Raw genomic sequence first — 12161 nt, forward strand, 5'->3', positions numbered from 1 at the left:
TCGCTCACAAAAAGAAGCTAAAAATATTACCCAAGTCTTCAAGGTTCAACATCATATATTGTTGCACGATATAAGAAGGTAAATAATTGAAGTTTTTGAAATTATCTGATAAATATTATTTCTTTTCAATTTCTACTTGTTGTAGTTATTTTATTTTATTCACAGAGTGATCATCAGACAAAAGAATATTACCAGGATTAATAAGTTTTTGGGCTGGCATGCACTGAAAGAAAACGAAGGAATGGGTAAATGATCTTGCTGAGAAGGATTATGTTAGTAATTATTTCACATTCTATTAGTCAATGTATTTACTGTTGGTTTTACTGGTTATGTTCTTCCAAATCAGTATACAGGCTAAGATGCTTGCAGAACAAGAATCATAGACACATGGATTGTCCTCCACGACTACTGTAGGTGATACATACATTGCCTCCAGGAATTTAACAGGAATCTATTGCAATACCAGAAATTTGCATAGTTGATGAGATTCAAGATTGGTATATCAGTGCAATGAAAATGCTAATAGAATCAATTTGAACCATCGGGCTCTATTTGAGGCATTTATGAGAATCAACCTTGAAGTCACCCTCCCAACAATGCATAAGTTAACCCCAATCAACTTGTAACTGCCGTAACAACCACCACAACAACAGACTCGTAGTAGCGTGAATAAGCCAGACTTAGCCGATGGCTAGATATATCTTAGCTAGTTTAATAAGCATTGTTAAACAATAAATACTTTTTAATATTTGTTTGAATCTTTTGATTTATTAAATTTAATTTTTTAATTACATTAAATCCATTTACAATGAAAAAAATAATATTGGTTAAAAATATTTACAAATATACTAAAAAATGGTAGGTATGAAAAAAGATATTATATATATATATATATATATAGAGAGAGAGAGAGAGAGAGAGAGAGAGAGAGTATGTCATCGCTAGATTACCATAATTTTTTTCGAAAAATAAGTTGAAACCTATACGTGATGACATTTTGTTGCTACAAACTACGATAAAAGATAAAATAATTTAAAAAATTATATTTTTAATTTTGGCGACGACTTATAGTGACGACAGTGGCGTCTCCGTAGGTAGTAAAGTACAACGACAACTTATGTTGTCTCAATAAAGCTATAACAACAAACTTTCAGAGACAACAATTATAGTGATGACAGTCGTGACTATAGGTCTGTTGCGACGACTTCTTATCCTCTTAGTGACAACCTTTGTCATTGCTAAAGCTTTGATTTCTTGTAATGAAGACCAAGTCAATTCCAAGACCTACCATTGAAGTCAAATTACCATTTATTTCCGAAGAATCATAATATTTACAGATCGAAGAAATTATCATAATTTTGAAATACCAAAGCGAAGATTTAGGATTATAAATACATAACTTGTATTATTTTGGGTTTCTTTTGTAGGGATGTAAACATGTAGCAAATTATGTTAATTACAGTCTAGTTGTGTCATGTACGATATTTGTGATGTTTAAATCAATTTAATAGAATTTGTTGGGGGTATTTGTTAAATATATTATTCTATATTAAGGTTTTTTTGTTAACCTGAATATCCAACCCATTATGCGAGCGGACTAGTCCTAGGGCGACCACCTGCTTTGTGCGTGGCCTGGAGTCACCGCATTTAAGCCTCATGGGGTGTTTGGCTCGTCGGAATCCGCCGGAATCTGATGGAATTGGAATGGTCAATTCCAATGACCAAATTCCATTCCGACGTTTGGTTACCTATGGAATGCAATTGGACTCCTAACATTCCCTTAAATATGGATTTTATCATTCCTTCATAAAAGTGATGGAATTAAAATCTATCCCAACCAGTATTTTGAAATTGACAAAATACCCTCACTGAAAGATAAAACTCTAGCCGCTAATTCCATCCTTCACGATCAATTTGTTCCTCTCAATCGACAGATTATTCTGATTATTCTTCTTCATCGATTGAAGTCTGGACTCCTTCACAAAAAATTTCTTTCTTTGTGAATCGTTCACCGATTGATTTCTCAAACCTGTACTCCTTCCATTCAATTTCTGCTTCCATTCGATTACTACTTCTATTCAATTTCTTAAACCTGTATTGCTTCCATTCGATTATTGCCTCCATTCGATTTCTCAAACCTGTACTGCTTCCATTCGATTACTGCTTCCATTCGATTTCTCAAACATGTACTGCTTCCTTCACCAAAAGGTGACCCATAGCATCACTGCTTCGATTTAGGAGCATTGCTTCAACTCATAGCATCACTACTTCCTTCGATTTGAAGCTGAGGCTGAAGAAGCACAGATGGATGAGGGAAAGAAAGATAAAATGTAAGAAAAAGGAGAAGGTTGTTACCGTTTTATTTTGTTCTTCATATGTAATGTAATTAAAAAATTAAAAAAAAATCAAAAAAGGGTATTTTGTCATTTTTCATCATTCCATTCCAATTTTGTTGAAACCAAACAGACAGATTTCAATTTATTAAACATAGTACATTTCATTCCTGCCAACCAAACACTTTGACAAACCTGATAACATTTCATTCCAATTCCTTCCAGATTTCAATTTCTTTGACAGATTCCATTTCTTCAGAAATCATTCTGCGAACCAAATGCTCCCTCAGTGGATAGTGACAACAAAGGGATTATTTCATCATTGGATTTGAACCTTAGACCTTCAAACATTTTTTTTATCTTTGGAGCCCAAGTTCAAACCAATCAGACACCACCTTATGATTAAATTTAAGTGAAATTTGTGGTTACGTTTCATTTACCAATAGAGTGAAATTTGAACTTATGGAATTTAAATTAAAAAATACATAAAAAAATATCACGCCAATGCAAGACAGTTTGCGTTCGGTAGACCTATATTTTACGAGATCTTATAACTGGTTATAACGAGTCTTCAAGAATCTGATCTGGAAAGCTCTCTATCCACGGAGATGAGTGCATGTCGAAGGACAAATCTAAGCTTAAGAGGAAACCTTTAATGCACAAAGTGAAGGCATATGTTACATATATGATAGGGGTCTTCTTTCAAAAATCATGTAATTTGTGAGATCCGTGAGATCTAATGTAAACCATAAATCATATTAAGTTTGGGGTAAATTAGGAAATTAGTAATTTTGGTAATTTTAGATTAAATTTTTTACATAAAGACTATTTTGGAAATTTTACAAATTTTCTCTTTCCTCTAATCAACAAAATAATCTAAAAATTAGAACTAAACCTAACAATTAACCTAACACATCCTGAACACCAGGTAACCTAAAAAGTTTCACTAGGTAAAAACAAAAAACTACAAATCATTAAAAAGATTTTGTATAGACTTGGATACACATTGTGAACAAAATCAATAATCAAGTCTGAACACCCGCCAAGCATCTCCAGTGAACACAAAACCAAACATCTATAGTACCATGATATATGAACCAGTATCAAATTAATATATTGTTTCAATTTTACATTTTGGCTGCCTACTTTTTTTACACATTGTGATTTCCTATTTTTTTTATACATTGTGATCATCTTGTGAACACAATAAGACACAACGACACTAAGAACAAAAAGAATACTAAAAATCCCTAAAAGTATTGCATAAAGACTTGGATACACATTATGAACAATTAATTAATATTTTATTTTAGGAGTTATGAATTTCCTATTTACGGAAGTTATAGATTTCCTATTTATAGGAATAATAGATTAATTAAATGCTTTTATGAGTTAATTAAATTATATTTTATATTTATTTAACAAATAACATAATTATCTCAAATGAATTGTTTAAGTTAAGAATGAAAACAGGCTGGTTATTGGTATTCCCGTCCCCAAAACCGATAAGTAAAACCGTCCCATTTACTGCCCCGATCCTTGTCGAGGATCTTATCGGGAATCCCCGCCGGGTCACCGCGGTTTCGTCGATCCCCGTTGGGGAATCCATTAATGGTAAAAATCCTTCTTTTCTCATTGGTTTCCGTTTGCCGTTGGACCGTTGGTTATACCTGAAGCTGAACCATCTGAAATAAATTACAATATGTTAATTTTTTCACAACTAAAATTAAATTACAATTTTTAAAAAAAAATGTAAGTCTAAATGTCTCAAACATAATCAAACCAATTACAAACTTTTTATATCACAATATAAATTAAAGTAAACAGAAATTCAAACATCATACAACTAACATCACGATTAGAAAAATAAACTAGACTTTTTCGTGAGCCTTATTTGGGATGTTGAGCTAAAGTGAATAAAAATATTTTAAATTTTAATGTTAATATTTTCTTTTAATGATACTATACATATATATATATATATATATATATATATAGATAATTAAAATTAGTATAAACACATATCTGGCCGGGTCGCGTCGGTGATCACCGTCCCCATTAAAATCTCTGAATATGTCCCCGATCCCACCCTGTCCTCGATAAGATGTCCGCGAATCCAATTCGAAAGTTTCAATTTTCATCATCGGTTTTGGGGTTTTTGTCATCTCTAATTTAAATTGGGTCTCATGAATCTCACAAATTTTAAGATTCTCATATAATCAAGTCTTATGATGATAGGCTTAATAGATGTGAATATCTAGATGGGATTTGAAGAACTAATTTGTGGCCTAAATTAAAATCAACCGTTTAATGTTCATAGTTAGTATATACATGCATACCTACAACAATCTGATTGAAAAAAAACTAATTAAAAGGATTAGAAAACAAAAAATATTAAATTTTTATAAATAAATTTTTTAGACTTTATTAACAAGTAACAAAACCAAGATCTATAGAAATTTTATAAAACGAGATAGAACTCTTGAGATCGAAATCTCAACCAAACCAATATTCCTACATGGGGTTGAATCTATCCTTCGTGATAGATTCAATGGTAGAAATGAATAGAAGGAGAGTGTTCACTAAGTGAACGGAAATTAAATATAATGCTGAAAAAATAAACACCAATTAACCTGGTTTTTCTTGAGGTACGTAAATGTAGAAGACTGCATGGTACAAAACCTATTCTTAAAGGTTTTATGCGTCAAAAGTAGTCTGCAAGTCGCAAAGCCCCGGGATTTGATGATTTACACGTTTTTGTTTTTCCAACAGCCATGAAAAACCAAATATTAAAGCAAGATGGATGCAAGGATTCGGTAGAGAGAAAGAACGGTCAGGAGCAGAAAATCGAGAGAGAGAGGAAGCGATTTTTGAAGTGATACTTTAGGGGTGGTTTCTACCCAGTATTTATACCGGTAAAACCTAAGTCCCCCACGATATCGTCCCCCAAAAAGTGGAGGATCAAGAATAGTTGGAGGATTATCCTCCAACATTCTTTATCTCCAAACTTGGTCAAAAATCTGATTTTTTTTTCTTTTCCAAAAAACTGCTTCCCATTTCTCTCGATGATATATATACCAAAAAGATACTCGGGGCAAGGCTCGTTCTGCTTCAATGCGGCGTACAAAGTGTGCCTCCTCACTCCCTCGGCCACGCGTGCCCGTGTGCGTTGGGCCTTCCATTAAAGGCCCCCACCATGAGTCTACCCATATGTTCAAAGCACAATTATAGAGAAAGCCTAATAAGTCTCTCTAAAATTTCTTTATCTACCAATGTGGGATGGAGGAAAACCTCCAACCTCACATATAATTTCCAACACAATCTTCATTTCTTCTAGAATCCTAATCCGACCTATATATTTCCTCGCCTCATCGAGGAGAAATGGTTATGTAGATAGATTCATAATTGGTTAGTCGTGAACGATGATTGATCATATCTTTTGCATGATGGTTGACGTATAAATGAATATCATCTCTCATATTTTATCTGTTATTAAGAGACTCGTTATTGGGTTGAGTCATTATATGTTATCATACATTGTGATCGATTCTTGTCCATAAACAAACTCAAAATGTATTCTTTTGCATTGCCTTATCATCGATGTCGACTTAAATCATTACTGTTGAAATTATTTTGGTCAACTTTATGAATGTTCAATGGGATTTCGACCTTTGTTGTCTAGTTTTGTTTTTTATTGAGCTCCAAAATTTAATAGGAAGTTGTATAACCATTGAGTTGGAAGAGGGCTTCCACTTATTTCTCTGTATTTGTACAAAAAGTTATATTAATTACATTAGGGACAGATCTATTAAGCTTCGAGTGGGGTTTCCTATATCCGTTTAACTTAATTTTGTACGTAAATATTTTTGGGTATGAAAAGTGTACGTGTTAAACTTTAAGGGGTGCTTCAAGTTGTTAGAAAATGCAAGGAACATAAACCAAAAAAAGTCCTTTAAAAATAAACCAAAAAATGGAAAGTCTCTTGAAATCAAACTAAAAAATCTGAAAAAGTTCTCAAAATTAACCAAAAAACGTAAAAATCCCTCGAAATCAACAAAAAAAAAAAAAAAAAAACTCAAGTTCCAATTGTTGGAAGGGGGGATGATCAATAAACCTGGCTGGATCCAGGTTGGGAGAGTGGCGCCCATTCCTAACCAAAAAATCCCTTGAAACGGTGAAATTCGGCTAAAAACACATTAGATGACTTTGTAGGTTGTTGATCCACCTTAAAGTGACATCTGTTTGATAAATATCATGGATCCACCACTGATTAATCATATTAAACAACCTACAATAGAAAATTCAATGTAATTACTTGTTAAGTGCATTTTATACACTTAACTTTGTTAGTTTTAGTTGCATTTTAATTGTATTTGAGTATTTAGATTAGTTTTTTCATGCATTTTTATTAATATTTCCCGTTTATCTCTAGTCACGATCAAGATTGTTATTCAGAATGCTTTTTATGCTTCTTGGTATGTGTTTTGCGTAGATTCCGAATGATTTTTAAAGTGGTTCGATTGATGAGTTGCTTGGATCGAGGGAAAATGTGAAAGAAGAAAAGAAAAGTTAAGATCAATGGCTTACACTTGAGAAAAATCAATATTTACAAGAAACACAAGACTAAAGTGTTAGTCATCTATAAAGATTGATAAAGGCCGACACTTAGATGGTGTTCCAATCGGACGCCAACCATTAATTGGTCCTTCTCCCATAACGTCGACACTTTGCCAAATACGTACGTAGTCTTCCACTTCCTATCACTGACGAAAGTTCCCAAGATTAGGATTTTAGTCCCCCTACCTTGGTACAAAGGTTGTAGCTACGGATGCTTTCCTCCTTTATCATATAAGCCGCCAAAAGCTCAAGGTGACTCCCCAATCGATTGTGAGTTATTCAATGACACTCGCAATCCTTTAAAAATGGGGCATCACCTATCCCGAAGATAAATCAAAGGCATCTAAGAATGCCCTCGATAAAGCGAAAAACGACCATGTAAAGCCGATTTTGAAGGGGTATTCTTATAAGACCAACCACCCTTCAGGACACTCACTAGGCTGAAGCTTGCCTAGGAAAATAAATCTATGTCAGAGTGGATCTCAAATATCAATCTGAAGGCCTCTAAATCCTCTTATTCCTTTATAACCACTAGCAAGATATTTCATATTCCAACAATCTAGTAAAGTGGTAGAGGCGATATATAGTTTTCTAACCTCCCAATATTTCCTAGGTTTCTTAGGTAGCGTTTGGTGCGCAAACATGATTGAACAAGATTGGACATCACAGAACTGTACAGAACAAGATGGTAGGACTGAACGAGACATGACTGGACATAACAAGTGTCTATGTGATGTTAGGTATGACTAAGACTGGACATGACATAGCTAGCCAAGTTTCTTCCAAAAGTTATTAGATGATTTTATATATCATATAATAGTTGTAATTAACACAAATAAAGTAAATCATTAAATAATTTAATTTACAAACATTTTTGCACAATTTTCATATACATAAATACACAAATATATAATAGTACCAAAGTTGAATGAAACATTTCATATTATTGATGGTAGTTTGAAAAAACCCGAATTGTACATAGAAGAAATTATGTTTTATTTTGTTTTGGAAGATACTTATCAATTGGCAAAGGCATGATGAAGATTATTGCAACAACAACGGTTGTGGAGGTAGAGACATTGGTGATTGGTAAACGATAGTAGTTGTGGACGACGTAAAGATGGTGGATATTGGTGGTGGTGGCAGTTGACGATGGTGGAGGAAGCAGTTGTAGCCGATGTGGTGGTAGCCGATTTGGTGGTGGAGGTGGAGGTGGCCGACGGTATTAGGGGTAGTGAAGATGGACGGTGGTGGTCGGTGGCCGATGGAGGTTGTGGAGGACGTGGAGATGGTAGATAGTGGTAGCCGATGATAGTGGCCGACGATGGTGGTAGGCAGTGGTAGTGGCGATGAACGATGGTGGTAGGCAGTGGTAGTGGCGATGAACGATGGTGGTCGATGGTCAATGATGGTTGTGGAATAGGTTATTGTAGTAGAGGAGAAGGTGGAGGTGGCCAAGGATGGTAGTGGTGGTGGGGATGGATGGCGGTGGTCGATGGTCGGTGGTGGTTGTGGAGGTGGTGGAAGAGTTTGTTGTGGTGGAGGTGGTCGAGGGTGGCTACCGATGGTCAATGATGGTGGTGGCGGCCGCAACTAGTGGTGGTGACCACTAAAACAAATAGCATATTAAGATTATGGAGATATTGTCTAAGGTTTTTATGCTTGATAGAGTTTTCCACGTCACCAAATACCTATCATTTTTTTTCTCTTTTTGTTTATTCTAGTCTTGTTTGTTTTAAGGACTCAAACTATAGTTGATTAGCTGCACAATTCAAAACTTAATTTTGGCATAAATAGTATACAACAGTTAGTAAAATCGTAGTTGCTAATATTCCAATTTGACAAGTTATTGGAGAAAGTTGATTATGAAGAACAAATTGAAGATCTTGTTTCCAACAATGTTAGATAATTAATGATTCTATTTAAATTAATCTTTTATGTTACCTTTTCATTTAAGACATCTTTGTTGTTTTAATTTGTAAGACTTAATTTTAATATAACTGACAATAATCCTTTTTAAAATTATTGAAGTTAGCTAAATGAGTCGATGATCACATTTATATATTAAACTAATAAGAATCAATATTATCTTTGATATATGAATCTACCTTATCATTATTGGTTGTTCTTTTAATATATATATATATATATATATATATAATTTAAATTNATTTTAATGTAAAATAAGAATGAGAAAATAAAAGATGAATATAAAAAATGGTTTTTCATTAAACTTGGTTTCTCAATATTCCATGAGGAGTAGTTGTTGTCAACCAAACTCTAAAACAATTGTTAAAAACAAATTGTTGGTTCTATTGAAAAAAAAAACTTAAGAAAAATGTAGAAGACATTAGTTAAAGAAAACCTCTAAAATCCTAACAAAATTAAGAAGAATTGCATACTCAGATTAATCGTCTCGAAATAAACCTAAAAAAAATATAACCATTAAAAAAGGGCATATTGAAGTTTGGTGATGCTACATGAAAAATTGTAACAAAAAAACTTTAAAAATCTCAATAAAAGTCAAAAGGAAAGCATACACACATTAGTTTTCTCAAATTATACTTGAAAAAGATAACCATTACAAAAAAATGTTGAAATTTGTTGAGGCTACATCATGGTTTGTAATACTTCCAAGATTCTATCATCAGACGATTAATCGAACCATTGTTGCCATGAAAACTTTAAAAGTGTTGTCAAGAACAAACTCTCCGTTTCATTGAGAAAACTTAGGAAAATCATAGAAGAGAAAAGTAAAAAAAATAAAATTCTAAAATCCCAACAAAAATAAAAAGGAACGCATACCTGAATTGGTCTTCTCGAAATAAACTTGAAAATAGATTTGTTGAAAAGTAACAATTTATGAAATGAAAAACAAATCAATCTCGAAATAAACTTGAAAATAGATTTGTTGAAAAGTAACAATTTATGAAATGAAAAACAAATCAAGTGATGGAGATGAAGAAAAATGAAATGAAAAACAAATCAAGTGATGGAGATGAAGAAAAATGAAATGAAAAACAAATCAAGTGATGAAGATGGAGAAAAAGAGATTGAATGATGAACAATTTATGAAGAAAAGTTAGGGAAAATGAAAAGATTGTGTTAAATGCAAACATAAATGAATAATCAATGTTTATATAAATTAGAATGTGAAACTAAAAAAAAATTATAGGAGAATGAATGAAAAAAAAGATAAATAAATTTTCAACCTTTAGGAGAAGCGAAGTCATCAACCTTGGTTTCTCCTTTAGTATATATATATAGATTATATACGATATAAAATTTTATATTTTGTTTATTTATACTTATTTAGTCGATCTATCGTTTTAATACAAATGTAACATGATCTTCAATAAGATTGAAACCATCCAGAACGTACTCCTCGAATTGAAGGCACGTTCAGTCCGCATATGAAAAAGGAGTGGCACAAGAAATTCATTGTCTTGTGGCTAAATGCAATTCTTTTAAGATGTAAATAGGCAAGGTCCTCTTACTATTGTTTTATTTAAACAATACATGTTTTGTTTAAATAATATAATATTTATATACGACAAAATTCATTCGACCTTCTTACATCTGGTGAGGCTTAAATCTTTGACTTCTAATCAGTAACCCGAATGCTTTAGGCCATCATCTGAAGCATGCATGATGAAAATAGAAAAAAGATGGCTATAAAGCTTTCCTCTATGAGTAAAGCCTCCTCCTCAATTGCTAACAATGGCCTTAAGTGGATCATATTGCACTAATCCTCAAGGATGAGGTTTTAATAGACCAATATAAGATAAATGGAGAAATAGAGGGGACGTGACCGCTGTAGCATCGATCAGATTCGAGGCTATCACTTTCCATTTTCGATCAATTGACTTATTTATTCTTTATAGAAGCACGCTCTTAAGTAATCTTGTCGTGTTCAAGTGCCTATCGTTGGATCATGCATCATCAGCTTAGAATATAAGTACAGGCCTTTAGCGGTTGTTCATATGCTCCTTAAGGGCTGTTTGGTTCACGAAATTCAAAGGAATTTGATGGAATTGAAATGACAAATTTCTTTGATCAAATTTCAATTTTTTTCGGTTCACTTCTTCAAATGGATGGGATCCTTCAAATTTCATTGAAATCTACAAATCAATGAATTCATCATTCATTGGCATAATGGAAGGTTCGAATTCCATCCTTTTGTATCTAATTTAGCCAACACCGACCATCCCTACCCCTGCCAGAATTATGCTACTATTGTCACTCTTACACCCTCACCCCTAGGTTCTTTTGAGTGATTCCGTTCCAATTCCTACCAACCTAGGCATGGGAGTGAGGCGGGGATCCCAACACCCATCCCCGATCCCAATCTCCGTCCCTATCCCTACTAGGGAATATGATCACATCTCTATCTCCGTCTTCGTTCCCAACAGGAATCGGGGACTCTTTTCCGGTTTATGTGAGATATTTTAAATCAAATGTGTTAAATAAAAAACTCGAGCGATAATGGTCAATGTTTAAATCTCATATATATTTCCAAAATTTTGCTTTTATGGAGTATCAAATATGCTTATTTATACTATCATACGTAATTCTTTGATCTAACGTTTTCAGCTTCCAATGTTTTTTATCTAAAAAAAGGTACGACAACTCAGAAAAAATGTATATAGGAAGAAAGGACAAAGTATTATTTCTAAATCTAAAAGGTATTAAATCTAAATATTTATGAGTAATATATATATTTAATAATAAATATATAAAATATTTAATATTTAATATACAACGATGGGCGGGACGGGGACCACGTTACCTGGCGCCGTCCCCATCCCCGATTTTTAACTTTAGGGATCCCCGTTCCCATCCCCATTCCCCGGTTTTGCGGAGAATATCCCCATCTACGTTAGGGCGGGTATATCGGGTTCGCCAACGGGGCATATTTCATTCTCATGCCTATACAAAGCAAATGTGTGGTCAAATTCAATCAAATTTCATTTCAATTCCCTCAAAATTAAATTCTTTCAATGGTTTTAAATTCTACTAAATTTCATTTTACAAACCAAACGTAAACTAACTTGCTTCTTAAGATGCCACGTAATGTTGCTCTCATGACACTCAATCATTCTATCAGCTAGATTCATGTATCATTTACCATTTGACACACACACACACACACATTACACATGTATGGGTCAAACGGCTTGTTTGACATATCAAAAGATGACAATTTAACTA

Source organism: Cynara cardunculus, assembly GCF_001531365.2.
Source record: "Cynara cardunculus var. scolymus isolate 2C chromosome LG 2, CcrdV1, whole genome shotgun sequence".
NCBI classification, from domain to species: domain Eukaryota; kingdom Viridiplantae; phylum Streptophyta; class Magnoliopsida; order Asterales; family Asteraceae; genus Cynara; species Cynara cardunculus.